Source organism: Hermetia illucens, chromosome 4, assembly GCF_905115235.1.
Source record: "Hermetia illucens chromosome 4, iHerIll2.2.curated.20191125, whole genome shotgun sequence".
Taxonomy (NCBI): Eukaryota; Metazoa; Arthropoda; class Insecta; order Diptera; family Stratiomyidae; genus Hermetia; species Hermetia illucens.
Genome location: NC_051852.1, coordinates 113,881,652 through 113,896,983, shown reverse-complemented (window position 1 = coordinate 113,896,983; position 15,332 = coordinate 113,881,652). Strand labels below are relative to the sequence as shown.

The following is a 15,332-nucleotide window of genomic DNA, read 5'->3' as shown; positions in this document are numbered from 1 at the left end:
TGATTAGATCCGGTGGAACATAAAACTGAGGCTATACTGGTCAGCACTCGCAAACTGAAAGAAATTCTACGGTTTCTTGTGGGACAGCACGTTATAGAGTCCAAGCGTTTCCTCAAACACCTCGGCGTTATGTTGGATCATCGATTGATCTTCAAGGAAAACTTGAGCTTCGTGGGCGAGAAAACAGAAAAGTTGTAGCTGCATTAACTGGCATGCTCCGCAATATTGGAGGACCCAAACCACGGAAAAGGCTGTTGTTACCCAAAGCGTGTTTTTTCAGCGCCAGTTTGGACGAAAGTCCTTAATTTTTAGGCGTGTAGGGGAAAATTATATTCAGTATATCGTCTGAGCGCGTGAAGAGCAGCTAGCGCATTTCGAACAACATCAATTGAAGCAGCTTTCGTGGACGCTGCCCGTTGATCAAAAAGATTAAAGATTAAAAACTGGAAAGCACGCAGTGACCAAAATGCCGTAGATCGGTGACGGGAGGAGGGAAATCGCACAATCAAGATGTGGCAAGAACGTTGCGATAATTCCAATAAGGTGAGGTGGACGCACGGCCTGATTTCAAATATACTGCTTTTAATGATGGGAAGCCATGGAGATGTACACAATCATTTGACTCATTTTCTGACTGGGCTTGGTGGATACCGTTGGTATTAACAAAGGTCCAAACGAACACAGTGACCCGAAGCACATGCTTTTCGTGTGTCCGAAACTTGCAAATGAGAGGAGGCAGGTTGACATTTTATTGATGAGATCTTTACAAATGGAGAGCACTATTCCGTAAATGCTCAAATCGCAAGAAGTGTGGAGTGCAGTTAGTGACACTATAAGGTATATTCAGGCGGAGCTTCGGAGGTTAGAGCACTTACAAAAACAGGACAGATAGGGGACAATTCTCACCTTATGAGTAAGCCGGTAAGGCTTTAACCCGTCCCACAATGTAGTGTCTCTAGATAGTCCGATGGGGCACAGCGAATGAGAAAATGAGGTTCTGTATGTTAAAGTTTGTGGCTTTCGATGTTTTCCACTTTTATGAAAACAAGTCGGGAAACCAGAAGCTAGATACATGAAAGGTTTTGTGCATTTCTTTTATTAAGATATTTGGGTGTGCAATTGCCCCATCAGTACCTAGCACGTTACTCTGGGTACCTGGTCAATGTGGCATAGAGGGAAATGAAATCTCGGACGTTTTAGCGAAAGAGGGGTCAATCTCCCCTATGCCGGGACCGGAGTCAGCAATTGGGGTATCAGTAGCATTGGCTAAATCTGTTTTCAAAAACTGGGAACAAGTTTCCCATAATGACAGGTGGCAGAGCCTAAATGCTGCTCGACACACCAAATTTTTCCTGCCAGAACCCAACATACGTACCGCAAAGTTTATGCTGTCGAAAAGCTGGGCATATGTTCAGAATAGGAATTACCGAAGATGATACGTGTCCCTCCTGTAATGAGGAAGCGGAATCCATGGGGCACCAGGCATCAGATCTTTGGTGCCGATGTTCTCCAATTGCGACGGGTAGCATCACATCCACTAACGGAAATCCTGCGATACGTTAACGAATCCGGAATATTCCGTTAGACGGGGAGGCGAGTACAATGGGCCAACACGGCCTGAGTGCTCAGAAGCTGTTGCTTCTCCCCCACCATTCACACATACACACACACCTAGCACGTAATATATGCATACATATTAAGTGAGAATATCCACTTTCGGGTGATATTGACATTTAAAGTCTTGAGTTTGGAAAGACTTGACAACTTTGACCTATCATAACTTTGTTAGTAATAGTGCGATTTCCAGCAAACTTGGTATATTATAGTCTATTTCGGTGTAAAATTACATGGTGCTAGAATAAACCTAATGGGAGTTCTGCAGTCTAATAGACTAATTAATTGCTTAAAAAGGCAGTAGGAGGATTTTTTTGGAAGTAACTTTTAAATTCACAGTTATGAATTTGGCGGTAATAGAGGAACTAGGAATTCGGTATAAGTGGGATAATAAAAATGCAATCCTGTAGGGAATAAGATAGGGCGTGGTGAACTACATGGCTTTTCCGGGGAACCCCGGTGGCTTTTCTCCGTGAGCCTTGACACTAGCGGAGACTGCAGTCTTTTTACGTCCCTGGGAGTTGTTAAGAATATGTGAGAGTTTATTTGCTGGAATCGAACATTAAACTGAATGCAAGTGACAGTTGCTGTTAAGAGTCAAGAAGAAATTATGGAACATCTCGTTGCTGGCACAACAATAAAAGTATTACCTTTTATTCATCATAGTTATAAGCTAATAAAATAACATTTATTATAACAAGTTGGGAAACCGGAAGCTTGACGCTTCAGGTATAAAAGATTTTGTGTTTCCCTATGTGAGAAGCATAACGTAGTTCTCCATTGGCTGATAGCATTTATTCCATATATTTAAATCGCTCTGTTCTGAGCAGGTTACTGCCATTGCCAGAACTGAGCGATTTAAATATCTCGAGGGGTAGGTTACTGCCATTGACAGAAATCAGTAATTTAAATATCTGGAGTCAATGTTATCAGCCAATGGAGAACTGCGTGATGAAATTGCTACACGCATTAACGCAACCTGGATGAGGTGGCATTCCATAACTGGTGTTCTTTGTGATCGACGTATCAGCGCACGTCTCACGTCTCAGCCGACCCCATTTGTAAACGGGACGAGTGTACAACAGCTCCATGTCACATAGCTAAAAATTTCATTGCCCTCCATTTTTTAGAAAGTGATTTAAATAAATCATTTGATGGAAACCCCTGTATTGATGATAGTCAACCTCGTACACTTCACACTCTGAATTTAATATTAGCAAATTCCAAGAATGTATCAGATATAATAAAAGGCTGGGGAGAATTAGTTTCTTCTTGAATGGAATTTTAATATTTCACTCGAATGTCAATTTTTCTCGCAGTATCTTATTTGTATGGCTTAGGATGCTGTTAATTCGCACGAAATTGATAAGTTTGAACTGCTATAACTTTGGCGTTAATGGCCAGATTTCCATAACATTCAGCACTAATAAACAAAATATTGTCCTCTATGCTGGTGCAAAATGCGGAAGTCCTAGGATGAATTTAAGGGGGATTTTTTAGTAAATTTCTAAAAGTCAGTAATATATTTTTTTTTCGGCTTTTTAGGTTGGACAGTTTCTGAAAATGAGTCCTGTCTCACTTTAAGTGCATACATTTTGACTCCTTATTCACGCAATTTGCAATTCACATCAAAACTAATATCAGTTTCGGAAAGCACAAATCGAGACCTTTTATTTGATATCGTACACGACTATATCCGGTGAAAAAATTGTTTGAATCCCCTCTTTGCGTGTATGCCCCCCTTTAAACTCCACCTAAATTTATGCTCCTCGCTGTATGGGTGGGATTTCATAGTTCCCATCTGTCCACCAAATTTTGTTCGGATCGATTTAGCCGTTTTGGAGAAAAGTGCTTGTGACAGACAGACAGACATAATCTAATACTTGGAGGTGGTGATAGGAAGTTCAGCTATAAACAACACGTACAGTATGTTCGCGATAAATCGTCCACTGCTATACAGCCCTGGCGAGGATGATACCGAACGTGGGAGGGCCACGGCATGTCTCTAGGTTGCTTATAGCCAGGGTGGCGACCTCAATCATGCTCTATGTGACCCCAGTTTGGAGGGAGGCGTTGCAGATGTCAGTTAACACCAACAAACTGAGTGTAGTCTACCGGCGGACAGCCCTGAGGGTATGCTTTGCCTTCAGGACCGTCTCAGATGATGCAGCATTCGTCATCTTTGGAATGATGCCTATTGACATCTTGGCAGATGAGATGGCGAATATATACAATGCGAAGCCAATCTCTCCCTTATCGCAGACGAAGAACGTTGAGAGGGAGAGATCCATAAATGGCAAGAGCGGTGGGGACTCATAGGCGCATTCCTGTCATCAGGGATTGGTTGGAGAGACGACACGGCGAGATTAATTATAATCTCAGATTAATTATAATCTCACCCAGTTTCCCACGGGGCATGGAGGATATCGGCAATACTTGCACAGATTTAAATTGGAGACCTCACCCGATCGATGGAGTCCCAGAGAACCCAGAGCATGTATTCTTTCATTGTCCGGGATTTGTGGAAGAAAGGAGGAATCTAGAGGAGACTCTAGGGGAGGTGCTGGTACTTGAAAATCTGGTGTCGAAAATGCTAGCACATGAAGAGAATTGGGATGGGATCAACTCCATGATCGCATCTAGTGCGGTCACTTGCGCCGCATATAGAAGAAAGGTGACTAAGCTAGAGTGAGCTGACTCCGCCCCGTGATGTAATACCTTATGGTGGTTCCGCGGGGCAGGGAGGGAGTCGGGGGTGGTTTTAGTGGGTAAAAATCCCACACGCTGGTGTGTCCAGACCAGTGTCTTTTGAAAATTTCCACCTCCTGAGAAAAAAGAGAGACCGACATTAAATCGATTTTAATAAGGTTTTATTTTACACAAAACCTTAAAAAAAGAGCAGATTGCAATCTCAATCTCCTGCAGTTCGTATTGAACAGGATTGAGAGAAACAATTACGCTAATGCATTTCTTGAATTCCTTTCCATCGTGGTGTCATAATGTGACGATGCACTTTTGTGCACATAATTCTTTTACAAACATAATTTCGAACTTCACTTTATCTTGTAGATCAATTTCTCCATGTGTGTTATCCACCATTGAAACTACTTAAAAGAGGAGTTGATTTTTTGGAGAGTATTAGTCGCCATTGAACATCTTCTTATCTACACTTCTAAAAACACCAGGTTAAAACCGTACTTTCCTGCGTGACCTATTTTCCCATGGTAGCAAAAAAATATGGTATTAGGTAAGCTTCAAGGAATAAATCGTTTGTATTTGCAGAACTACATGTTTCGGGCTTCCATGCTCACCAGACGTTTAATGGTGTAGTGATTTATTTTGTGATTTTCGGGAATTTCTCCTGGTTGGTTCCTTCATCCTTAAAACGTCGGGACAAAGGACAAAGTCGGATTTCGTATGTTGCCTCATCATTATTTCTGCTAAGAACCACATAAAACATAAATTACTAAGAACTGTTACAATACATGGAGGGTAAATTGAGGCCGTGATTTGTGATTTGTCACCGTTACGGGCACTTACACATATTCTGTTAGATACGAGTCAATAAAGCCTCATTTTATCTCTAGGGTATATTACATGGCATATTCCTGTTGGGTCATTCTTCGGGAATCATTAATTTTAACATTCCAAAGGATGCCTTAGTTGTGCTAGTGGGAGTTGATATCTGCCAAAATCGAGATTGACGGAAAAATCGAAATTTTCAAATCATTGAGGTTTCAAGGATTTCCAGTAAAATATGTTGGCGTCTGTTGTTTACCTACAATAAGGACATTTACATGAGAACAAAGACGAAGTAGCATAAATTTGAATTGTTACGGTTTTCAAGGTAGAAAAGAGATTTACAAAGCTCTGGCCTTCCACTTAGAAAGTGGTTTTATTCTTATATCTTTGTCCTTTATACGGATAAGGTTTCTTATAACAGTGACTTTGACAGGTTTCAATTGTATATAATTGAAAATAACAAGGACGAAATCTAAGGTCCCGAATGGACTTGAAAACGTATAACTTATATTATATATTCTATAAAAGAGTGAAAATTATATTCATGAAGTCCGTTAAAATAATTCAATTGCTATTCGAAATCGGTATTAATTGAGAGAAAGCTGGATGATAATTCAGTGGAGTTTGTCTGCCATGTTGTTTTTACAATCCAGGGATCACTCTAGGACTGTGTCTATCTTGTGCCTATTAATGTTGAAAATCCTTTACGAAAGTTTTTCGTAACTATTTTCCTGAACTTTTAGGCACGGTTATTCATTGGTTATAAAATAATAATTTGTTATTCATTTTGTATTTCATAAAACGCTTTTCAATGGGTGAGGGAACTTCATTAATATTTCTACAATGTCCTAAAAAAGGGGCCAGCCTTCGATCTTCTTCTTCGTAGAAAGAATATGGGAAAAGTTGAACTTTTCGTCTCCTGAATTCCAACTAGATAATTTTTTCATAAAACGATAAATATCGTGAATCTTGCATGAAATATTCACTTATTCATTCAAAGCAGATGCATTCTTTCGACAACCACTTCATAAAATATAGTAAACCTTCCTCCTACCAAAAACTCAGCTTAAAGATTTTTTTGTGGATTAAGGACAAGTACTGGGGATATAAAAGATATTTCTTAGCCCATGTGTTGCACGTTTCCTTATACGCCTTTATCCTGTTTACGGTGCAATGAAAGAGTAGATATGATGATAAAGACGACGTGAATAAGTACTCAATTACCGTTCCTGGAGACACCCGCATCGTGTTTACGAGGATTACAACACCAAAAGAAGGAGTATCAGCGTCCTTCTCATCCTCCAGCAGCCTCAAACATTACTCCCAAAACGCCACTCAGTAGAAAGGCGGATTTATTCCTGCGTTTGAACCGAGGTACACTTGAGGTAAGTGGAAAGTGTTAACGCTGTAATGATGATGAATGAGCACAAATGAGTGTAATGTATGGACGGAAATAATTCAGACGGGTTTCATGCGGAGAAATTTTCACAACTTGGTTAAACTAGGAGCGTTTATGTTCTGGAAACGAATCGTTCAGTTATGGAAACCGCGAAATGAGGGGGAATTTTTGATAGAATGTTCGTTAGTAGGAAGGGAAATTTAATCGAGACTGAACTTAATTCAAGTTTTTGGAGAGTACTTATAACTTGCAAGGACTTTTCCAACTCTTTTAAAAGTTAAAAATATTCTCCTTAATGGCATTCGATATGGAAAATTTTTTATCTCAAATAATTGTGTTTGAAAGTCGAAACAGCAGGGTGGTGGACATTTTAGCAGAAGGTAACTTTTTTTTTCTTGTTGAGGATGCTGGGAATCCTGAGTCCGCACTCACTTAGTGACGGACCGAACCACTTGGGAACTTACTTCCTTTTGTAGTTCACGAGCTCCTCTTTTATGAGTTAAACCTAAATTTTCAAAAAAGCAAAAAAGTTGACTGACGGTTTCGCCCAGGGTAGATGCAACTCATCAGACGCTGCATTTTTTTTTGTTGAGGATGCTGGGAGTCCTGAGTACGATTATATTTAAGTGGAGCAATTACCATCTATCGTTACTTTCGGTCACGCTGTTCCCAGGGCAGAGGCGAGGCAGCGTCTGATGAGTTGCCTCTGCCCTGGAGGAACAGTTAACTTTTTTGCTTTTTTGAAGGTAACTTAATTCTTTGAGTAAGAGTGGGGAAGTGGTCAAAGGATAGTATAGGTCCCAGGGCGAAAAGTGGATTAGTACCCACGATGGAGCATAAAACAGCAGGTTGGGTTCTGACAACCCCACACGAAAAGCAACTTGTTACGAAGCTGGACTGACAATGCAACGATGAACCCGGAAACGAAAATGCAGAAACGATTTATACAGGGTGCGACCGCATAACTTCCTTTTTTAAAATGCGCGCCACGCAGTTAGTTGATATCATAGCGAAGCGCTAGTGGTCTCGTTCAAGAGGGGATGGTTCAGTCACCATCATGCGTTGGAATAGTGAGGAGCGTGCCTATGCCGTTGAGGTTTACTTTTCAAGCGGATGTTCGGTTATTGCAACACAGCGTGCATTTCGGAATCGCTTTAATTTAGCCGCAGCAAATCAATTGTTACATGGGTCACTACATTCAGACAAACTGCAAGTGCGACAAAAGGAAGAACTGGAGTCCCTTGGCCCGTTAGATCGCCTGAGAACATTGAAGCAGTGAGAGCGTCAATGTTGCGATCGCCACGGCGTTCTGCGCGCAAACACGCATCTGCCCTTGGACTATCCGATCGTTCTGTGACAAGAATTCTTCGTGATGATCTTCATTTTCATCCCTATAAGATGGCGGTGGTGCAGGAACTTTCAGAACGTGACTTCAATTCTCGGATGAACGCGTGTGAGCTTCTTCTTGATGTCGTTCCCGAGGGTGCTATTGTTTTTTTAGCGATGAAGCCCATTTTCATTTGTGTGGGTCGGTTAACAAACAAAACATGCGCTACTGGGCTGACACTAACCTTCGAGAATTGCATCAAAAATCTTTGCATTCACCCAAAGTCACAGTGTGGTGCAATTTCCTCAGCTGGAATTATTGGTCCCTGGTTTTTTGAGGAAAATGAGGTTACAGTGACAGTGAATTCGGACCGGTATGTAAACATGCTACAGAATTTTTTTTTCTATTTGGATTTGGGGGACACTTGGTTCCAACAAGACGGTGCAACAGCACACACTTCAAGAGCATCGATGGCTGTTTTGAGGTAACACTTTCCAGAGCGCCTTATCTCAATTAGAGGCGATTTGGAATGGCCGGCACGCTATCCCGATCTGTCCCCTTGTGATTTTTTTCTATGGGTTTTTTTGAAATCCCGTGTTTATGTGAACCATCCAAGAACCCTACAAGATTTGAAGACCAACATCCAAGAAGAAATTGCCAACATGACACCTGCTATGCTAACAAGAGTCATGACAAACGCCAGAAATCGGTTTACGCAATGTATGGAGAATGGGAGACGTCACCTAACAGATTTGATCTTCAAAACAATGTAAATAAAAACTTTAGAAATGTACCTACATTATAAAAAATAAATAAATATTTTCCGATGCATACAATAGTTTTTATTGAGTTTTGAAAAAAGGAAGTTATGCCGCCGCACCCTGTATAAGCAGCTAGTCGCTACCCTGTCTCAATATAGGGCTGATGTAATAGCGTTGCAGTAAATGCGTTGGATAGGGACCGGTTTCCTGGAGAAGAGCCACTGCACTTTATATTATTAGTGGCCATTTATTCAGCCAAAAAATTAAACTGCTGTTATCGCCTTTGAAAACATAAGCGAACGGCTATGCGCTCTGTGGTTCTGAGGGGATGGGGATACCAAGCGGAAAGCGGTCCACAAACAACCGTGAGCCTTTCCAGACGGGACCACTTTCAAGCAAATTGACCACGTGTTGATCAAACGCCGCCACCGCTCAGCCTTGATGAATGTCAGAACATGTAGGAGGGCAAGCATAGACTGGGATGTTTATGTCGTAGGCATGGTGCTCTGGATTTGAATTATAACTCCACCTAGAATCCCCTCTGTTACTCAGGTGAGAGTTAACATTGAACAGAGGGGAAATGAATGCCGCAATAACCGTAGCCTACAGACATCCTGGAGATGAAGCATCAACATATGATCTTCACAACCACCTGAAGAGAGTTATCATAAATACGGCCACACACATGCTTGGCCTCAGTCGCAAAGAAAGTCGGAACGGTTGATTTGATGATGAATATAAGCTACCAATGGAAAGGTGTGATGTTGCATTCTCAAAGGATAAAGAAACCTGGGAGAACCAATAGGTCTGTGAACTCAAGTACAGGGAGCAACCGCACCAGGCGCAGAAATTTTACCAACAAGTCTGCAGGGTGAAGCCTTATACACCCCAATGCTCATCCTGCCGAGACAAAGAGCAAAATCTGATTTCTCACAGAATGCGTATATTGGAGCGATGGGTTGAGTTTTCTGATGAACTGTTCAACAACCAAAATATCGGCCAGTTGGAGACCCCGCGTTAAACAGTTCGTGCGATCCATCGGCTTAAAAATCACAAGTCGCCAGGAGTCGATGAAATTATAGCGATTGGTTAAATATGGAGGCAACGAATTCCACTAAGCGGTTCATCAACTTATGTTCAAGGTGTGGAAGAGCGAATCAATGCCTGACGACTGGCCGCGAGGCATTATCTGTCCCATACATAAAAAGGAAGGTATCACGTTGTGCAGTAATTTATAGGTATCACGTTGCTGAGTTTCATCTATAAGATATTTTTCGCTATTTTGCTAGGTCGGATAGCTATATACGCTTAGAACATCATCGGCCCATACCAAAGAAGCTTCCCTCCGGGCGTAGCAATAACAGATCTGATTTTCTCTCTGCGGCAAGGAATGGAAATCCTGTTGGAATACGGCCTTCAGTTTCACCATCTTTTTATCGACTTTAAGGCCTGCTATGATACCATAGCCAGGGTAAAACTGTACACGGCCAAGAGAGAATTCGGGGTCCCGGCGAAATTAATAAGACTAGTTAGGTTGACCCTGACCAATGTGCGAGGCCAGATAAAAGCAGCAGGATCAGTCTCGAGGCCATTCAATATCAACAGCGGTTTAGGACAAGGAGATGCCTTGTCATCGCATCTTCTTTAACCTGGTCCTGGAGAAAGTGATCCGTGATGCTGAGGTGAATGCGAAAGGCTACGCTGGCGATATTGATATTATGAGAAGAACTATCCCAGATGTATAGTCTACTTTCATCCAGATCGAGCAGGCGGCGCGAAAAGTACAAGACAATGATCTTACTGGTCCTCATGTATTCCTCAGAGATTTGGATTCTTAGCAAGAAAAATTGTGAAGTCTAGGCAGCGTTCGAGAGAAGAGTCCTCCGAAGAATTTTTGGTTCCCCACATTAGGATGGACGATTCCATAGCCTACATAACGACGAAATCTATGAGCGTTGCATGACGGCTCAATAGGTTGCGGTGTAACTAAAAGTATCTTTTTATGCTGCAGAAATTTGAAAAAATTTATTAAGCTAATTAGGAAATCGGAGGCTAGATGCTTCAGGTATGACAAGTTTTGTGTAATTCTTACGTCTTAATATTTGAATTTACGACGACGCTTGTCGTGTTTTCGAATATGTATTAATTATGTCGAACTGTTCACTATCATGTGGTACTGCGTTCTACATATGTCTTGGCATGCAACAATTTTGTCTAAAAGGGATAATTTCGACGTACTATAATTTTGCTAATAAAAGTAGGGGATTCATTAATTCTAGAACTCTGTCTTATACGAGATTGTGATGTATGCTTTTGTAATATCGTAATGCTAGAATGAATTTAAGGGTACGTAGTGCAAACGGTTTCGTAACATGTCTTGTTTCGAGCCTTTTCTCGTAAGACACTGTTTTTAAGGTTTTGTGTAAACACAAAACCTTATTAAAATCGGTTTACTGTCTGTCTGTCTGTCACTCACACGCATTTTTCTTTGAGACGGTTATAGCGATTGACACCAAATTTGGTAGAAAGGTGGCCACTGTGAACGCTCATGCATATAGTGAGTTACATCCTTTTACGACGAATTTAAGGGGGGGTCCCCATACATGCAAAAGGGGGGTGTACATTTTTTTCATCAAATATAGTCATGTGGGGTATCAAATTAAAGGTCTCGGTTAGTACTTTTCGAAGCCGGTCTTAGTTTTGACTTTTGTTAAAAAGGTGGGGAGTGCGGGGGGTTGAAAGTGGTCATTTTTTTAACGAACCCATTCTCAGGAACTATTATACCAAACCGAAAAATCTGAAAAAAATCAGGGGGCTGTCACTATATGGTGCCTAGGCTCCGAAATACCCTCCATACCGATACCTGTTCAAATAAAGTTAATAACAGTATATTACTATAATTTTTAGTAATTGACAGGAAAACCCACCTTAAGTTCACCATAGAATCACACATGCAACAATGTAGGCTACAGTATGGAGCATAATCCTGCCAAATTTGGTGAAAATCGCACTATTATTAACAAAGTTACACTTGGTCAAAACTGTCGATAATTGAACATTTTCTGTATTTCTAGGCACGTAATCGGAGGAGTATGGCGCATGAAAAACAAACGTTCAGTGGATCGTATGAGCTCTGTGCACTGGGCTGATTTCAGTCAAGCTGTTCGGAAGTGTCGTGCCATATACTCGAGGAGGGCGATTAGACCCGAGTCTGCAAGGGACTCATTTGGTACCGTCGGAACTGAGATGACTCTTTGATAGCATATGCTTCAAAAGAATTCTTGGGGGATTTGCTCTCAACCCGGTTACTTGGGGTTGCCCCCTGTCGGAGTTTTATAGTGGTTGTGTTTGCACCTTTATTCTGGAAAGAGTTCCCTGTGGGTTCGAGCGTGGAGTCGCTCTGTACAGTTCGGGCGCTGTACCCTTTAGTTTCGATAGCAGATAAGTTTCGCATCCCCCGGTATGCATGCTGACTTTTTACCAGTGATGTCAGGGCTCTGAGTGTGGCCTCCAATCACGGTAAATCTTCAAGATCTTCATATGAGCTCTATATCATCATCATCATCATCAACGGCGCAACAACTGGTATCTGGTCTAGAGGCCTGCCTTAATAAGGAACTCCAGACATCCCGGTTTTGCGCCGAGGTCCACCAATTCGATAACCCTAAAAGCTTTTTGGCGTCCTGACCTACGCCATCGCTCCATCGTAGGCAAGGTCTGAGGTCTGTATGGTTGAATTTTACTTCTCAATCTCGACAAATGCCGTTTTGTCTCCGAAGTGTGTTAGAACATTTCATTCAAGACCGTAACGGTACAGTACAGTAACACTGTTATGAGGCAATGCCTCACCCGAGATTATTACCCTGATTTAACTCGGGTACTCGGGTACACAGCTGAATCGACTGGTATCCGACGTCAAATCACGATACAAATTCTATTGCTACCAGTGAGATTTTAACCGCGACCTGCCATACGGCAGTCGTGTACGCTAAACACTCAGCTATCAGGATACATTCCCATATAGCGGCACAGAAAGAACACTTGAACAGAACAGTAGCGATTTGATCTTGGTGTTGAGATAATTGCATTTCTAGATTTCAGACAAGGCAGCGAAAGCGGCAAACTCTTAACGATGGGCTGTACGTAGACCAAGTGAAACGAAACGCAGGACTTTCGATCACGAAGAGTCATAGTGCGCCATTGTAGCGGCTTTCAGTATCCTACGCCAGCTTTCCGGCATTGCATTGGATTGCAGGTGTTACGCAGTGGTCCAGTGGCGTTTGAAACGCAAGAGTTTGCGCACCTCCGAGAATAGGGTAGACTCGACCTCTGCTCCTTTTTTAGTGGCAATCCGATTCGTTGTCCGAATGGCTAGGTGCGCAAGATCGTTTACTGCATTTAATACTGCCTTGCGAAAAGCGCCCGGACTATCTGGCCTAGGTTCCTTTTCAGAGGTATCGCAGACTATTTCGGAGGTTGAGCCGAAAAGAGAAAAAAAAGATATTTGTTAATGGGGTTGTTTCTGAGGCTCTGAAGCACTGCATCATCCTTCTATGCCTCGGCGATTGCCGAAAAATCGACCGTGGCAGGGATTTTAACCTCTGAAATGTTGACAATGCGTCTCTAACTACATTATCCTTACTGACCACGTGTCGGATGTCCGAAGTAAATTGGCTTATGAAGTTCAGGTACCGAAGTTGACAGGGGGACACTTTGTCGGGCTTCTGCTTCAAAGCGAAGTTAAGGGGCTTGTAATTCCTGAACACTGTAAACGGCTTGCTTTCTAGGGAGTTTCGGAAGTACTTTATTGCCATGCTATTAGCTGACGGTCGTATGTGCTGTAGTTTTGTTGAGCTGTATTCAATTTCTTGGAAAAGAAGCTCAACGGCTGCCAGATTTGGTTCACCATTGGTGGTGCGATATCTGAGGCATCGATTAAAAGAGCTAGGGGTGCATCTGTTTGCGGAAATGACAGAAGTGTAGCGTCCGCCGGCAGCCATTTGGCTAGCTCAAAAGTCTGGATGGCCTCTGTAGACCACGTAATCACGCGTGAGTCTTGGATCTTGCGTCCAGACAAGTAGGCATTGGGGATCGTTTAATGTTTTGTGGCTTTGGGCAAGAAAAAAACAAAAAATCGCAGACCCTTGATCGTCTTAGGTTATGGGAAGTCAGGGATGGCCTGGACCTTGTTTGAATCCGGTTGGATTCCCTCAGGGGAAATCATGTGGCCTAAACATTTCATCTACTGTTAAAAGAATTTGCACTTTTCAACGTTAAGCACTAGACCGGCCTCAAGGAGACGTTGAAAAATGCATTCGACATCATCCAAGTACACGAAACAAAAGTTAAGGTTTCGCGGGATGGAGTGGATGAACTTCTGAAAAGTTTGCGTCGCATTGCACACATCAAAAGGCATCCGTGTGAACTCGAAGAATCTGAAGGGTGCGCATATTTCCGTTTTCGGAGTATCTTCTGGAGCTACAAGGATTTGGTGGTACGCCTTGGTTGAGTCCAATGTCGCGAAAACACGGCAGTTAGCGATGTTAGTCGCAAAGTCGTGGATGAGTTGTGTCGGATAGTGGTTTGGAATGGTCTGAGCATTCAGACGTCTGTAAACGCCTCATGGTCTCCATTTGCCGTTGGACTTTGGGACCCTACTTTAAAATTGTGTCGAATTCTTTCTTACCTGTGGTGGTAATGGACGCACTTTCGATAAGATATGAGAGCCATTACTGCGGATGTGATGTTGTACATTATGCTTCGCTGGTAGCGAGAGACTATTTATGTTTCTGTATTTTTGAAGAAGCGCGCGAATACGAGGGTCGCCTACTTTAAAAATGATTGGAAAACTGACAGTGGAACAGGTGGAAAGTTTTTCTGAAGACCTGAACGAAGTTACGGGATCTATAAGCGATCTATTCTGCAGATCCACTAGCAATCATAGTGGCCTAGAAAGTCTGCGCTTAATACGGAACACTTATATCCGCTTTGCTTTGCTGACTCACTTACTGACAGTCGCTTGATGAGGGCGCTCTTTAATTTCAAGTAGGAACACTCTTCCAGAACGTTGGCGGCGAGTCCAATCGACTCCTCGTTCAGGCTGACAAGCAAGTGATTAAATCGTGTGGCATCAGTAGTCATACCTGCGAGCGTGAACTGCGCCTTCAGGTGTCGGAGCCAGGCCTCCGTTTTTTGTGGCACTGTTCTCAAACGACGTTTGCAAAAATAAACGGATTACTTAGAAAAAACGACGAGTTGTCCAAGGACGCCCTGAACATCCTGCAGCTTCCGGTCACCTTGGTTTCGATTCGGGAGAAGTAGCAACTTTACGTTATCGTTTAGTGCTGGCGGACACCTACTGTGAAGTCGAGTTGATGGTATGGAGAGGCCGATTCAAGCGGTATCTTGAATCCTCGTAGGTTTTCTTTCAATTCCAACAAAGGACAGATGTAGCGTCACTCCTTTTGATCTACCCACTTTGAAGGCCTATTGATTGTCTTGTAGTTTTTTTTCCAAAGAATCTTATTGATACTTAGTTGAGCGAAATGCCTAGTACTGTTAAGGCTTAGCTAGAGAGCTCGAAACAGAAACTTACGGGGGGAAAATTGAAGTGGTTCTTATTACCAAGTGTAGGAAGAAAAACAACGGTGACATTAAAACTCTAAATCGTATATTGTCTCAAATTCCATTTCGTGACAATGCATCTAAC

The 15,332-nt window shown here is 42.4% G+C and overlaps 1 protein-coding gene across 1 annotated transcript in view; it reads right to left on the bottom strand.

Moving 5' to 3' along the window:
* Nucleotides 1–15,332, bottom strand: part of LOC119655101 — a 171,393-nt gene that overhangs the window by 133,487 nt on the left and 22,574 nt on the right. The gene's annotated exons all lie outside the window — the stretch shown is intronic.